Genomic DNA, 14,109 nt, shown 5'->3' on the forward strand with positions numbered 1-14,109 from the left:
AAAATAAAAAAAAAAAAAAACACTGGGTCAATCAAGCTCGGCGATCGCTGATTTTAGCATCTTCCACGTGTCGAGCTCTCATCCCCAACCATCAAACATAACCATCTTTCACCCTGATGACTTGTCAAAATAGATTTTAAACTGTTGACATATAAAAGACGGGTGTCATCAATGTAGGATGCCACTTAACTGACTAGGTGTTTTCTATGGATTGGACGTTTTCATGGGTTAAGTGCCAAGTCAGTAAAAATGCTCTATTTTCTCTTCAAGTCCAGTCCATGTCCGTGAATGATCCCTTCTCTACGTGAGCGTACGTGAACAACAGATGGAACATTTCCATAAAATAGGTTCTATTTGAACAGCTGGGAGTTGTTCACGTGCACTCACCTACGTGAACATTCCCTGCACTCGTCATCATATATTTGAATTTTAGGAAACTGGTTTCTGTGGAGGAGCATGGCGTCATGACACCATTTTAATGCTTATGTGTCTTCCTATTGACCCTAGTGTGCAAAGGGGCCACGACGCCACACTCTCCTTCAGAAACACTTCCCCTTGAATTTAGGCCTGATTTGGTATCATTTCTATTTCAATTTCATGGGGTGATTTTTATTTCGGAAATTATTTGATTTGATTTTTGTACCTTATTCAACTGTTTCAGAATTTCTATTTAGTTTGATTTTACTTTGCTCCTCAATGGGCAAATAGTGATGAGTAAAGTAGTAATTTCATGCCAAAAAAAAGTACTAATTTCATGGTAAAAATAAAACAGCACCCTTTTTTTTCTCTTAATAATTTCACTACCACCATGCCATCACCACTTCCACGCTGCCACCACCAATGCCACTGTTGCCACCACCACTTCCATGCCGGCACCACCACCCACTACCATTGCCACTAGCACCACCACAATCGCCGACACTACTTCCATGCCACCGTCATCACCACCACTACCACTATTCCGCTGCCACCACCAGCCTCTTCCCAGCTCCGCCCCTGCCACCACCACTCTTTCTAAAGAAATACATAAAATTTATTCTTAGAAATTGAACTACGAAATGAATTTTTTCGTTCTTGAAATATTTCATATTGATACAATCAAAACAATTTCAACTTCTTGACTGAAAGTCCATTTGTTTACTATTTCATAAAATCAATCTGATCTTAAAATAAAAATCATACCAAATCTGGCCTTAATTAAAAATAAATCCGAAGGACCTGCGTTCCCAGAGGATACTGATCCCACGTTTTCCTATTTCTCTGGGAATTGAGAGTTATCAGGTCAACTAATACACATTTTTTTAGGGGGTAAATCAGGTCAACTCATACACGCCATCCCCTTCGTAACTAGAAATGCTCCCTTATTTACCAATAAAAATAAAAATAAAAACTAGAAATGCTCCCTCTGCCCACCAATAACCCATTTAGGCGCTTCCCATGTTGAGTTAGGCTACCAGCAGAAGCCATTGTCCAAGTTCGTTGAAGAGGTTCAGGAGTAAAAAGAATTAAATGTTCACCATCCAGAAACAGAAGCTTCTTCCTGAAGGTGCAATTCTCTCTCTCTCTCAGGGAACTCTTGCTCTTTTTTATCATCCTTCGTCTTCTATGAGTAAAAATTGTGTTATATTTTTCTACTATTTGTCGTTGTGCACGGGAGATTCTTCCATCAAACTTGTTTTATAGGAGATACAATGATCATTCCACCCCCCTTCTTATTACAGGCACTAAGGAATTGGACCGGATAAGGAATTATAGAAGATAATTTTCTGGGTCTTTGATCTTTAATTTGATGTCCAATTGTACTCAATACAGGCCGTGCGCATCTGCATGACCTTGCACGAAAACTATTGCCTTTACCCCAAGGGGTCAGCTCAGTTGGCAAAAACCCAACTCCTCAAATAAGAGGTCATGAGTTCAAACCACCTTAGGCCTATCCCCATCCCCTATTCCCCTCCCCCACCTCCCTATTAAAGCTCTCCAATTCCAAAAAAAAAAATAAATTATTATCCTCGATTGGGTGCCAAATGAAGTAGTTTCCATCCTTCCATATTTTCCATTCCATTTATGAAAATCAGACTAACGAGAAAAGATGTCCAATTAAAAGTTAAAAATTAGTGTTAAGCATCAGAGGCTTGACACTACTAATAAATCGGTCCCATTAAAGAACAGTTTCTTGTGCTTTATTCTATTTCATCGCTCTTGAGCTCTTGGCAAAACACAAAGCCACCTAGACTAGACAAAAATGCTAACCTCACATAAATATGATTCAGACAGCCAGTTAGTTTTTTCAATTAAGTGTTTTATAGGACATGTGAACGACCTTCTATACCAGAATTGCCTCCAGTGTAGGTCCGTATGTCCAAATCGAATGATTCATAAATCACTTTTCTTCATATTCTGCATATTTTAATTTGGCGTGACAATAGAGGATTGTATTGGACAATAGGAATTGCCTCTACTGTATGTCACAGTCAACTAAAATAGAATCTTCTCCTAATAGAGGGGCAGTTGAATTCATTTTCGCACCAAATGTGAATAGGACAAATAAAATTAGTCATTCGAATATACCGGCCGGCAAATATCCAAGATACATAACCATATTTTCATTATTTTCCCCCTCTAGAGGCGTTTTGATCATTTTACATAGACGATTTTAAAAAAATGTCAAAAAGTATGAGAAATTTTTAAATCCATAGATATCAGGTTACTCAGCCTTAAGGGATACTCATCATCTTCAGAGCAACCTCTAGGGGTGACAAAATGAGGTGTCTGTAGTTACGAGGGTTAACCAGCACACATGCAATAGAGTTTTAATATTCGTCTTGCATAGTTTGTCTCATAATTTAAGAGTAGTGAAGCATAACTAGCACCTCAAGAATGTTGTTATTGTATTGGTAAATGAATTCATATTGATCATATGAAGTGGACTGAAACGAGTCACTTAATTTGGTGAATGACTCAATGTTGAAATTATATGTCAGAATATTGAGAGATCAAATATAAATGAGTAGAAAATTATTTTTGCTATATGAGCTTTCAAACTATTACTTGTATTGCCTCTTTTAGAAACCTGTAGAAAAAAAAATTATGTTAAAAAATTGGCAAACTGAGTCGTGTCACTTGACATTGTCCTTAAGACCGTAGATATCCCCTATGGTGCAACCAAGAATATTGCAAATCGGCCTCCAAGATAAAAACAGTCCATTGACTCCCCAGTAATCGTGTACCCGACTACTAGATCCCTTCGAGTACTACAGAACTGTGCTCAAACTAGCAAAGAAGAACACACAATAATATCACTTTAAAAACTCAAAACATTGAAAACAAGGGGGATTCATGAAACATGCATATGGATAACAAAAAGGGGATACTTCTCAAGTGGGACTTGATTAATCTCAAGAGAGACTTGATTAATTCAAAAGAGTTTTGTTTAATCCAAGAGAGACTTAATCTCATCTTAAGAGGAACTTCATTAGTCAAAAGAAACTTGATCAATTCATTAGAGACTTGATTCGTTAATTCTCCTTAAAAAGGATAAGCCCTTCCCCTCCTATTTATATTGGTAAGAATATACATTGAGAATGAGGAATAAAGAGAAGTTTTTAAGATGAGAAATTAAGAGTATTGTTTTAATAATCCAATAACAGAATAGAGCTTTCTTTTCTCAAGAAGCTTCAAGGGGAGGTTACGTAGCAACTTAAGAATTAACATGAAGAGACATAATTGTCTCCTAAAAGAACTGAAAAGATAAGTAAATAAAGAGGCAAATGTCAATGAAACTTATTTCGTATTTAAACCTATTTTGAATCTTAATTTGTTTTCAAACTTCATTTAAAACTAACACTCAACCAACGATTGATTTGTAGATAAAATCTTGGTTGAATGTGTTTAGTTACAGTATTGTGTAATTATTGTCTAAAAAATGTGGTTACCATATAAAATAAAATTGTATTCATCAGATGAGATCGGTTGGAATGAATCACCTAACTTAATGTATGACAATCCAATTATTGATTTATAGATTAAATTAGGTTGAGTGTGGTTAGTTGCAATGTTGTGTCATTAGGATTTCTTACCCATATTCCATGATTTTCAAGTTGCCAACAATGGTTTGGCAACGTTTCGTATAGAAAGTTTCTAATGTATATCAACATTAGACAGTTCAATTTGCAAGTTAATTATGTTGTTGATGTTATTTCTATGGTTACATATATTATTTAGAACTTCATATATGGTTCTGCTATTTTGGAAGTTCAGTTTAATATTCCTTTGTATTTTGCTATAGAAATTTACTACAATGCATCACTTGGTGTTATGATATGAAATTATTTGTTTTCCCCTGCATTTTTCTCTAATATGGTAATTCTAAAATATCTATTGATTTATTTCATTTCATACTACTAACTTTCTATTTTCTCTATTGATGTTCCTAATTGAACATGGATTAAATCATATAGACTTGCAACTTCATCCATTCTTGATTTTCCTATAAAATTTTACCAGTTTTTCTTGCTCTTTATATATTTTCAATCGATTTTTATTCTGTTTACTAATTCTATTCATTAACAGATTTAATTCGTCTGAGGATAATCAAGACTCCAATGTTGGTCTAAGTTTTTATTGGAACACATAAGGAGAAAATGATTGGTATTTAAATGTTAGAATTTCTACAACATTTTTGCAAATGGGCCTACATCAAATCAAAATGTGGTAAAGTGAATAGGATTTATACTGGACACCAGATTACAACAGAAGAAAGGAAAATTCGCAAATATGGATGGTTTTGAAGAGTCAAAGAATGATATGAATATATGGATATTCTTTTCGCAGTATTCTGCAACCATTTTTCTACATGGATTTTCCGCTTCTGCACACCTAATTTTGTTATTAGTTTTTTCCATTTTTTGGGTTTGTAGGACATGCATGAGGCCTACCCTTGAAAATTCACAACAAATATTGAAGAGTACATACTTTTTATACTATTGGTCAGCCCTTAAATCTTGCATGGGTTTATCTTTCTGTAATCTTCTCTTATGTGTGATAAACTACTTTTCGGGGTATAGAGATGGTTGGTCAGATTTAAAGATTGTTGCTCAGTGAGCGTAAGTTCCCCATTATATTAAGGATTTGGTGGGCCTTCTACTTCTTGATGTCGTGTTCTTATCTTATTATACATCTTGGTTTGAATTGGAAACATTCATCCTTACCAATCCTACTATGGGTCTCCGATGTTATATCCATTATTGTTGGATTGTTATCCTGTTATGCTGGGTTTTTCGACAAAGGGCGGGAAGACGAAGATATCCATCTTTCGGAGCCTCTTTTGAAAACTAATACCAGTCAAAACAATGGTGACAAAGGACAAGGATCAAATGTTGGTGGAGAGAGTGTAACTCCTTATGCAAATGCCAATTATCTTAGGACTTTTACTTTCTCTTGGATGGGTCCTTTGCTAGCACTCGGGTATAAAAAAACATTGGACCTTGAAGATATTCCTCAACTTGCCAATTGTGATAGTGCCAATGTGGTCTTCCCTCATTTTAGAAATAAGCTTGAATCTGATGGTAATGGAAGCGGTAATGGTGGCCAAGTAAGTACAGTCAAGTTGGTGAAGGCATTGATTCTCTCAACATGGAAAGAAATTCTATGGACGGCTTTATTCTCCATTGTATGCATATTGGCTTCTTATGTTGGACCATACCTTATTGAAGCCTTTGTCCAGTATCTTTATAGCCCACACCAACTAAAATATAAAGGCTATGCCCTAGTGTTTATTTTTCTTTTTTCAAAGTTCATAAAGTGCCTCTCAGAGAGACACTTGTCTTTTCAATTGCGAAAGATGGCAATGAGGATCCGTTCTGCCTTGTTTGCAACAATATATAAGAAGAGTCTCAGGCTTTCAAGCCAAGCAAAGCAGGGCCACACTAGTGGGGAGAACATCAATTTGATGAGTGTTGATGTTGAGAGGATTGGCATTTTCAGTTGGTACTTGCACGATACATGGAGGGTGCCTACTCAGGTTGTTCTAGCATTGTTGATCTTGTATAAGAGCGTTGGGCTTGCTTCACTTGTAGCTTTTTTTGCCACAATGATTTTGATGTTAGCAAATGTTCCACTGGGAAAATTACAAGAGAAATTTCAGGGAGAATTGATGGCTTCAAAGGACTGTAGGATGAAAGTGACATCTGAGGTTTGAGAAGTATGAGGATACTCAAGCTCCAAGGGTGGGAGATGAAGTTCTTGGCTAAGATAATTGAGCTTAGGAATATTGAAATAAGATGGTTAAAAAAGTTACTTTACACATCAGCTATGACTTCCTTTGTTTACTTGTCTGCTCCCTTGTTTGTATCTATGGTTACTTTTGGTTTTTGTATACTTATGGGGATTCCCCTCGAGTCGGGGAAGATTATATCTGCACTTGCAACATTTGAGATATTGAAAGGGTCCATTTATAATCTGCCAGACACAATCTCCATGGTAGTTCAGACTAAAGTTTCGCTTGACAGGATAGCTTCATTCCTCAGCCTCGATGATCTTCATCCGAATATAGTACAGAAGCTTCCAAGAGATGATGCCGAGGTTGCAGTTGAGATAGTCAATGGAAATTTCTCTTGGGACTTTCATTCCCCTAATCTCACATTAAAAAATATTAATTTTCAAGTTTACCATGGTATGAGAGTTGCTATTTGTGGTTCTGTCGGGTCAGGCAAGTCAAGCCTACTTTCATGCATATTGGGAGAAGTGCCAAAGGTATCTAGAGCCATTAAGTTGAATGGAACGAAGGCTTATGTTGCACAATCACCTTAGATACAGAGTAGCAAGATAGTAGACAATATATTGTTTGGCAAAAAAATGGACAAGAAAAAGTATGAGATGATCCTTGAAGCATGTTCATTGAAGAAGGACCTAGAATTGTTTGCCTTTGGGGACCAGACTATTATAGGGGAGAGGGGGATCAACCTGTGTGGTGGGCAGAAACAAAGAATCTAAATTGCACGTGCGTTGTACCATGATGCTGATATTTATTTGTTTGATGATCCTTTTAGTGCTGTGGATGCTCACACAGGAACTCATCTATTTAAGGTAGCTATTCTTGGAGCTCTACTTACAAAGTTTTTCTTGATGAAATTGGCTTTACATCACAATTTTGCTCACCAGATTTTACTTTGAATTAAAATTAGCATGGATGTATAAATTACAAAGACATATAGACACATGATGTTAAGCGATGCATGTTCTTGCATAAAATCCATGGTTTGATGTTACTTACAGTTATGAAAAAATAAATTATATAAATGGGAAAAAGGTCTCTGCTTGGTGGTGTTTCTTCCGCCTTCTCACAGGGTATCGTGAGATGATGCCTCTACCCCCTGGGTAGATACCCTGGCGTGCTCACCCATTGGCCTAGATGCTTGTGTAGAGACTATGCAACCTTAGAGATCTCTTACCCTATATATATATGTGTGTGTGTGTGTGTGTGTTGCTCTTTTAGGTAACTGGATATTCTCTTTGATTTCCTAATGCAAAATATAAATTTTTGTGTCAGGATTGTTTGCTAGGAATTTTGGGTTCAAAAACAGTAATTTATGTTACACATCAAGTAGAGTTTTTAGCTTCTGCTGATCTTATCTTGGTGAGAACATTTTATATATATTTTTTCAAATTAAAGTTCTTCAATTTAGTTTGAGAGTGTTTACTAACCTTTTGTTATTTGGTAGGTTATGAGAGATGGAAGGATCACTCAAGCAGGGAAGTATGAAGAAATTCTTAATTCAGGAACTGATTTTACGGAGTTAATAGGTGCATATAAGAAAGCTTTAGCAGAACTTAGTTATGTCGAACATGGGGTTCCTTTAGATAATTCAATTAAGAATGAGGAAGATAGTAATATGCTATATAGTGAGAAGTCTATTCAAGATGATGAAGAAAGTGAACACAAAAATTGTAAAACAGAAAAACCGGTTGGTCCAGCAGGGCAACTTATTCAAGAAGAAAAGAGAGAAAAAGGTGGAGTTAGTATTTTAATCTACTGGAATTATGTTACTGCTGCATTTAAAGGGGCTTTTGTACCGTTGATATTATTGGCACAAATTCTTTTTCAGATTCTCCTAATAGTCAGTAGTTTTTGGATGGTGTTGGGTACTCCCGTTTCAGAGGATATGACACCCGATGTTAGAGGACCTACTCTCATCTTTGTTTATGTTTCTTTGATCATTGGAAGCTCTTTTTGTGTACTTATAAGGTCATTGCTCATTGTAATTGTTGGATACAAGACACCCACTCTACTCTTCAACAAAATGCATTTGTGCATTTTTCGAGCTCCGCTATCATTTTTTGATTCTACTCCAAGTGGAAGGATTTTAAATCGGGTTAGCAAATATGCTTATTTACTCTCTGGATTTCAATAATATTGTTTGATCACCATAAATTTAACATAATTTTAAATTTTAAATAAACTCTACTTTTGTATACAGGTATCCATAGATCAAGTACCTCTATTCCACGTCAATTTGAAGAACTTCTCATCTCAATCATAAGTTTCTTGGGAACTATTGCAGTAATGTCACAGGTTGCATGGAAAATGTTAATCATTTTTATTCCAATGATTATGACATGCATCTGGTACCTGGTAATTCTATTGCCACTTCAACTTCTCATAATAAAAATTTCAAATCAAACTAAGTCATTCCCGCATGGTTAACATGCTATAATCCAAATTCATTCTAGCTTTGTTTTTTTTTTCTTTTTTTTTTTTGTTGACCATTCAAGCTTTGTTTGGTCAATGAATTTTGAATATTGATTTGTTCACACCAATATTGATTAAGTGGTGGATGCATATATGCTTGGGTGTGGAGGTGATTTTTATTTTTCTAGAATTTATAAAGAATATATGCTAGAAATACAATTCCTAAATAATACATTTTCATGTAAATTATTGAAAAAAAAAATTTAGATGAAAGAACCAAACACGACGAAGGGCTACCAAAGTGACATGACTTCATTTTTATAAAAATTTTTAGATATGTATTAATAAAAATATAATATGTCCTATTAGCTTTATGGGTAACTTTGTCGGTTCTTCCACTAAAACAAACTTAAGAATTAATAGTTACAAATAATAAATTAAAATAATTTTTAATTTTACACTAACTAAACAATAAATCAGTTAATAAGTTTGAAAATAAATTAGTATTTAATTTTAAAGATTAATTGATAAATAATTTTAAGTCAATGAATGGTAAATCAATAGTTCTCAATAAATGAATATTAATAATTAAAGAAAGATGTCTATTGCAAGAGTTGACTAAGAGCCTTATCTTACTGATCCAACAATTCCAAGGTTGTTTTAGTCAAACAAACCGTTGAATTATTCGTATGTCAAATTTAGGCTCAATCTCCATTGTATAACGTAACTCATCATATTTGTACTTTTATCCTGTATGTTCAATGGATGATGAAGTTATTCAAAGTTTCGAAAATTGAATTCTCATCTAAACAGAGCTCAAAATATTTGGATAGTAAAGAGAAGATTACTAGTTGGACCACTTAGGAATTGCTACCACATTATTAATTAGTTGATAATTCTTAATAGAAAAATCTTTTTCCTTCATTCATTTCCATTTTTTCTTACCATATTTCCTTGGCTTCACTTTATGCTGAACAAGAGAAACAATGCATTTAGCCTAAGTGGAAAACTTATATTGCATTACATTACATTCTTTGCATTAAATTGCACATTCATGTGATTTTTGACGATAGTGGATAATGTTATATTGTCCAACACATCATTATAAATTTTAGGTTTGGAAAAAAATAGGACATGGAAACATGCAGACATTAAATGAATTTGCAATATCATAATCCGATTACAAATTTATTTAGGGAAAAAAAAAAAAGAGAATGTAGACACAATTTTGATACAATTATATCCATGTTCAGCAAATTTTTATCTTCGATTTTAGAGTAATTAAGAAGTTTTGGAAAATAGTTAGCGCATATGGTAATCAACATCTAATAAAAATAGAAATTTCAAAAGATAATAGTTGAAGTTAATAAAATAGAATAGAATATTTTCTATAGTTTCATCCAAGATGATGGTGTCAGTATCAACTATCTAAATGTAAGCATGTCACATTAAAAAATCGTGATGGAAAAAATCTATATTGTTTTCTCATTGACTATACATTCATTACACTTTTTTTATATTGTGCCTAATTTTTTTTTTTTTTATGAACATTGTCTTTTAGAAATACTATATATCTACAACACGAGAACTATCACGATTGACCGGAGTATGTCATGCTCCCATTATACAATATTTTGCGGAATCTAGTTTAGGTTTAACTACGATCAGGTGCTTCAATCAAGAAGAGAGGTTTTTGGACAAAAACCTCAAGCTAGTGGATGGTTATTCTCGTCCCAAATTTCATTTCTCTGGTGCAGTGGAATGGTTATGCTTTCGCATGGATATGTTGGCATCCATCACATATGCCGTTTCTTTGGTTTTCTTGATCTTAGTACCAAAGGGAGTACTTAGTCCTGGTAAAAAGTTGACTTTAGGTCTTACAAAATCATCATTTAGGGAAATCATGATTAATTACTAATATGAAAGCATGATTTTGATTTTATTTTATTTATTTTTCTCTCTTGAAGGTGCTATGGGTTTAGCAGTCACATATGGGCTTAGTTTCAGTATGCATGGGGTCATATGGGATCTCAGTATACTTGAGAATATAATCATATCTATTGAGAGAATACTACAGTATGCTTGCATCCGTAGATTGTTGATAAGAGAAAATAGGCCGAATCATGAATGGCCATCAAGAGGGAAAGTTGATATTATTGATATGCAGGTAATCCCCAATCAAGATACCTCAAGTCTTTATCTCCTTATTTCTTCGTTTTATATACACCCTCTCAAACATAATGTTGGTTCCTTCTGCTCTAATGGTATGCTACAAAGCTTTCTAATTTTTTTATTTAATATGTATGTAGGTTTGGTATGCCCCACACCTTCCTCTTATCTTGCAAAGTCTCACATGCACTTTCCCTGGAGGGATGAAGATTGGCATCGATGGGCGGACAGCAAGTGGTAAATCGACTCTCGTACAAGCTCTTTTCCGCATGCTTGAACCTGTAGCCGGTCAGATTTGGATAGATGGTGTCAACATCTCCAAGATTGGCCTTCATGATTTACGGTCAAGATTGAGTATCATCCCGCAAGACCCAACAATGTTTGGGGGGACTATAAGAAGCAATCTTGACCCACTTGAAGAGTACACTGGTGAACAAATCTGGGAGGTGGGCCTTATTTTCATTTGATGAATAATCTTTAATCACTAAAGCAAAAATATGATGGATAAATCTTCCGCTTACTTAAAATTTGCATACAACACAATTGATTTATTAAGACATGTATGTCTATGAACTCCGTTCTTGTGGTCTTCTTTTTTTTTTTCTTCAAATTTTGAAATATTTTTTACTAAAATAATGAGAACATTCCATTGGATACATTGGATAATCTTTGGGCCAATATTTACCTAATAGATTCTCTTACGTAGGATCTGGGAAGTGCATTGTTTCACCTATTGCTCATAAAAACCGTGGCAAATCTTTGCGATGGCTCTCAAAGCAACAATGTTGGAATGGTTTCATTTACCATTGGGAAAAGTTCTAGAGATAATTTTAATCTTTAGGGATGAATATTTTCTATCCCAAAAACTCAATTTTGTTGTATATTTTCCATTTCCACTTAGCACCCCGTGCTTATTCATTTCATCTTTTTCTTAACTCATCTCTATGCCATCTTAAATAATCAAGCAAGGTGGTAAGTTTTGGCATGGACATTTTCTCGTCTTAGGCTTTAGATAGATGCCAACTTGGTGATGAAGTTAGAAAGAAGGAAGGGAAGCTTGATTCTGCAGGTTGGTGTCTTCTCATATTCACTTTACACCAAAGTTTTTCAACATCAAATTATCCATGCACAAGTGCACAATCCTTCCAAAATTATTATTGTATTATATATCTAACTTTTAGCTCACAACCTATTCTCTTAGCTCCCCAACTCATTTTCTAACAAAAGTAGAAGAAGAAAACTTAATGAAAATAAGATCCTGAGTAGCTTAACTTATTTTCACATGATGGTTGTCACAGTGACTGAAAATGGAGAGAATTGAAGCATGGGTCAAAGGCAGCTAGTTTGTTTAGGACGGGTATTATTGAAGAGGAGCAAAGTGTTAGTACTCGATGAAGCAACTGCATCAGTGGATACTGCAACTGACCATCTAATTCAGCAAACGCTTCGGCAACACTTTTCAGGGTCTACTCTTATCACAATCGCACATAGGATAACATCAATTCTTGATATCGATATGGTCCTCCTCCTTGATAACGGTTAGTAGTTAGTAATTAGTGAACCACAACGAAATAGGTTCAATTGAGTTTGGTAATATGTCTTCTCATCTTTCTCTTGTACTTGCCTAATTAGATTGACATGTTTTGTTGTCTTATGCAGGTCTTGTACTAGAATATGATTCCCCAGCTAAATTGTTAGAGAACAAGTCCTCACCATTTGCGAAGCTTGTTAAGGAGTATACTCGAAGATATAGTTCCTAGTTTTTGGAAAGCTAAAGTTTTGAATGTTCAATTGTAAGCGTGATGAGTTAGACCACTGAGGTGCATTACAATTGTAGTATGACAAAAACTTGTTGCGAGAACACGGTGGAATAGATATTGAGGGTATAATCATTTTAGTTGGCATTAGCATTTAGTTGAAGTATTGGGGGTAGAAAAGAAGATGAGAAGGGAAAAAAGAATCTTTTTTATTCATGCATGTCTATAAAACTTGGGAGAAGTTTTATCTGTCCATCAGTATCATTAGGACACCACAAATATCTATCTCGTGGCACATTGATAGAGATGAAATTTTGTGGACAAGTAAAGCCTAAGGTTCCTTGTTCACATGTCAAGTTTTTCGTTAAAATAGAATTAGCAAAGTTAAAAAAATAAAGTCTTATCTAATGAAGAAATGCAGTTTTTTAGATAGAAATAGATAGCTGAAAATACAAGTGAATATGTCAATACATGATAGGGTATTAGCATGGAAGTTTTCTGCTTTTTCCCTTTGTTATATTCCTAGGCGTTCTAATTGTGAGGCCCATAGACTTGCCTCTAAATCCTACTCTCTGTTTCTTTCCCATGTATGGTGGTGTACTCCCCCCCCCCCCCCTTCCTTCCTTTCATCCTTTGTACTTTATCTTTATTCTTGATGGAAGCTTTTCAAAATGGGTGTGGCTTTCTAATCAATTTTTATTGATTTTTGTTTCAAAAAAAAAAAGAAAAGGGAGGGTACATGCTTGAATTTGAGTCCAAAATTTGATATGTGGTTAAACATAGACCATTTTCTAAATATCCGTAAAGTCAAAATTACCATGTTGCACCCTTTCATGCAGGCCAAACTTGGTGTCAGCCTAGAGATATCTTCTAGAACCTACCAGACAAAAAAAGTTTTGCCATAAAGCTTCCATAACAAAATATTTGGCCTGTTGCCACATTAGACATATCATAATTTATCTATTGCCAAAATTTCCTTCCATGAGAATTATGTTATTTTTTCTATTCTAAATTGTTCTTACCATTTCTTGCTATAGTCAAATTTCTGAATTTCTATTACCAAAAAAAAAATCTGAATTTCTCCTCCTCTCAAAGTTTTCCTTCCATAGCCATGCATTTTGACATGAGAGTCTCAAAATTGATTCCTAGAGCGGCAATTTGAGTTGTTCCTAGAGCCAAGCACGCGTGAGTTTATTCTGGCATAAAAAACGTATGGCTTAGGTTCCTTACAAAAAATTTATATTCCCGATTAAGTAAAAATTCAAGACATCAACTTTTTGATTGATGTGTTTGGTTTAAGAAAATTTCTACCATTCAAATTTTTGGGAAGTTAGGAATGCTAGAGGAATCAAGTGATCTATAACATTTGAAAAGGGGAGAATTTGGGTCTCTTTTGTTGAACATACTTTCTTAATCATCTTTTCTTGTTTTCATTTGAAATTAGTTTTGAGGAGGGTGTTACTGTAGAAAGTGAATTTAATAATTTGGTTGTTATTC

At 34.7% G+C, this 14,109-nt stretch overlaps 1 pseudogene; it reads left to right on the top strand.

Annotated features, from left to right (window-relative positions):
* The first annotated feature begins 5,149 nt into the window (after positions 1 to 5,149).
* Positions 5,150 to 12,627, top strand: LOC122663254 (annotated as a pseudogene).
* Positions 12,628 to 14,109: the final 1,482 nt, after the last annotated feature.

Source organism: Telopea speciosissima, chromosome 5, assembly GCF_018873765.1.
Source record: "Telopea speciosissima isolate NSW1024214 ecotype Mountain lineage chromosome 5, Tspe_v1, whole genome shotgun sequence".
NCBI classification, from domain to species: Eukaryota; Viridiplantae; Streptophyta; class Magnoliopsida; order Proteales; family Proteaceae; genus Telopea; species Telopea speciosissima.